Raw genomic sequence first — 3,395 nt, 5'->3', positions numbered from 1 at the left:
TGGTTCAGTTGTCAAATTCTGAGTTCAGTCACCAGTACCCAAAGGGGGAGGGGAGAGAGAGAGAGGGAGAGAGAGAGAGAGAGAGAGAGAGAGAGAGAGAGAGAGAGAGAGAGAGAGAGAGAGAAGGAAAAAAATGGGCTGGAAGTGTGGTCAGTGGTCGAGAGCCTCTCGATTCAATCCCCACTATGGGGACACACATACACAGCCATATGTAGCTCAACAAAGGGCCACATTCTAAAGAATGTCATTGATTTTGTCATTGTGCAAACATCATAGAGTGTGCTTACAGACAGCTATAATGTTACCAGGCTTTATCATAGGGGACCACCATTATATATATATAGTCTGTTGATGTTGGCAAAGTTTTTATGAGGCAAATGATCATTTTTGGTCTTGATCCCCAGTTCCTGACACAAGGTTCTAGAATCATTTTGTATATTGAGATAACTGGCAATTAGGAGTTTGGGGATAGCTTCAGGATGGGAGCTGACCATCAGAAAACCAAGGCATGATTAGAAGGTTTCAGCTCTACCTTGAGACAGAGAGGGCCAGAATATGGCCAGTAATTTAACATGGCTACTAATGGAACCTACTCTCTCTCTCTCTCACACACACACACACACACACACACAAAAACAAAAACAAAAACCTCTAAGCAATATGTTTCAGAAAGATTCTGGGTTGGTGAATGCACCTACATTCCCAAAGAGTGGTGCATTCTACTCCCTGGTATATAATCTCCCCTTTAGACCTCCCCCAATGTACCTCCTTCATGAGGCTGTTGATCTGTAGCCTTAGCTGGTAATACTAAGCAAGCTGTTTTCTGGAGTTCTTTGAGCCATTCTAGCAAACTATTAAAGCTGAGGGGCTTACAGTCAGTCAGAAGTATGGGAGATCTAGACTTAAGGATGGGCATCTAAAATATGTGCAGTCTGGTGGGACTAAATCCCTAACCTGTGGGGTCTGATGCTAACTTCAGATAGTGTTAGAACTGAATTGAATTACTAGAAACCAGTTGATGTCCAGACTGGTTGGTAGTGTGGAAAGCACTCACACATTTGGCATTAGAACTGTTGAAAATAGTTTGGCTATTGTAAATTGTGCTGCTATAAAAATGGTTATGCATATATCACTGTTGTATGACTTTAATTCTTCAGAGTAAATACCAATTGGTATATGTGGGTCTAATGGTGGTTCCATACCTAGTCTTTTGAGGAGACTCCATATTGATTTCCATAGTAGTTGTACTAATTTAGTCCAACCAATAGTGTAAACGTGTTCTTTTCTCCACACCCACTCTAGCATTTATTTCTATTCTTGATGATTGCCATCCTGACTGGTATAAGATGAAATCTCAAGTGTAGATTTGCATTTCCCTAATTGCTAATGATGCTGAACATTTTTTGATGTATTTATTAGCCACTTGTATTTCTTCTTTGAGAAGTGTCTGTTTAATTCTTTTTCCCCTTTATTAACTGGGTATTTTTGGTGAAGTGTTTTTTAGCTCTTTATATTTTCTAGATATTAATCCTCTGCAAGAGTTGCTAACAAGGATTTTTCCCATTCTCTGGGTTCACTCTTCACATTGTTAATTGTTTCCTTTGTGGCACAGAAGCTTTTTAACTTAATGCCATCCCATTTATTAATTCTTGACCTATTGCCTGAGCTTTAGGAATCTTACTGAGAATGTTGTTGCCTGTGCCTAAAATCTGGAGTGTTGACCCTACATTTTCTTCTGCAAGTTGCAATTTCTGGTCTAATTCATAGGTATTTGACCCATTCTGAGTTGACTTTTGTGCAGGGTAAGAGATAAGGGTCTAGTTTCTTTTTTTTTTCCTTTAATTTTTGTTGTTGGTTGTTCAAAACATTACATAGTTCTTGACATATCATATTTCACACTTTGATTCAAGTGGTTTATGAACTCCCATTTTTACCCCGTATACAGATTGCAGCATCACATCAGTTACACATCCACTGTTTTACATATTGCTATACTAGTGTCTGTTGTATTCTGCTGCCTTTCCTATCCTCTACTATCCCCCATCCCCTCCCCTCCCATCTTCTCTCTCTACCCCATCTACTGTAATTCATTTCTCCCCCTTGTTTTTTTCTTCCCCCAAGGGTCTAGTTTCATTCTTCCACATGTGATAACCAGTTGTCCCAGAACCATTTGTTAAAAAGCCTGTCTATCCTTGCATCTCCTAAGTATTTTTTTGGCAACTTTTTCAAGGATTAGATGATTTTATCTGTGTGGATTTGTCTCTTGTGTCTTCTACTCTGTGCCATTGGTCTATGCGTCTGTTTTTATGCCAATATCATGAAGTTTTTGTTACCATAGCTCTGTAGTATAATTTGAAGTAAGGTATTGTGATGCCTCCAACATTGCTTTTTTGGCTTAATATTGCTTTGGCTATTCTGGGTCTTTTATTCTTCCTAATGAATTTTAGGACTGTCTTTTCCTGGTTTTGTGAAGAATATCATTGTTATTTTGATAAGGATTGCATTGTACGTTGCCTGTGGTAGTATGGGCATTTTAATATTCATTCTGCTTATCCAGGAACATGGAGGTCTTTCCATCTTCAAAGCTCTTCAATTTCTTTTAATGTTCTGTAACTTTCATTGTAGAACTCTTTCACCTCTTCAGTTAGATATATTCCTAGGTATTTTATTTTTGTTTGGGCTATTGTAAAACTGTTTTCCTGATTTCTAAGAAGATTCATTGTTGTTATATATTGTTTTATAACCTGCTACTTTGCCAAATTTGTTTATTACCTCTAGGTCTTTTGGTGGAGTTTTTTGTTGTTGTTTTTAATCTTCTAGGTATAGAATCAAATCATCCACAGTGATAATTTCCTTTCATAGTTTTATCCTTTTCATTTGCTTCTCTTGCCTAATGGCTAGAATTTCTAAACTGCATTAAATAGGAGTGGTGAGAGTAGACATATCTTTGTCCTGTAGAGTCTAAAGTAAATGCTTTCAATTTTTCTCCATTTACTATGAGGTTGGCTTTGAATTTTTAACATATAGTTTTATGATGTTGAGGTAGGTCCTTCTATTACTAGTTTCTTCAGTGTTTTTGTTATGAATGGGTGCTGATTTTTTCGGACTTCTCTGCATCTATTGAGATTACTAAGTGATTTTTGACCTTAATTATTTTAATGTGATGAATTATTTATTGATTTATATATATGAAACTATCCTTGCATCTCTGAAATAAACCCAACTTGGTCATGGTGTACAATCTCCTTGAAATGTTGTTGGACTCAATTTGCTAAATTTTATTAAGTATTTTTGCATCTAATTTCATTAGGGATATTGGTCTATAGTTTTCTTTCCTTGATGTATCATTATCTGGTTTTGGTGTGTGATACTGGTTTCATAAAATGAGTTTGGAA

Source organism: Urocitellus parryii, chromosome 4 (genome assembly GCF_045843805.1).
Source record: "Urocitellus parryii isolate mUroPar1 chromosome 4, mUroPar1.hap1, whole genome shotgun sequence".
NCBI lineage: Eukaryota > Metazoa > Chordata > Mammalia > Rodentia > Sciuridae > Urocitellus > Urocitellus parryii.
The sequence above is the reverse complement of the archived record's forward strand: the minus strand, read 5'-3'. Positions refer to the sequence as shown.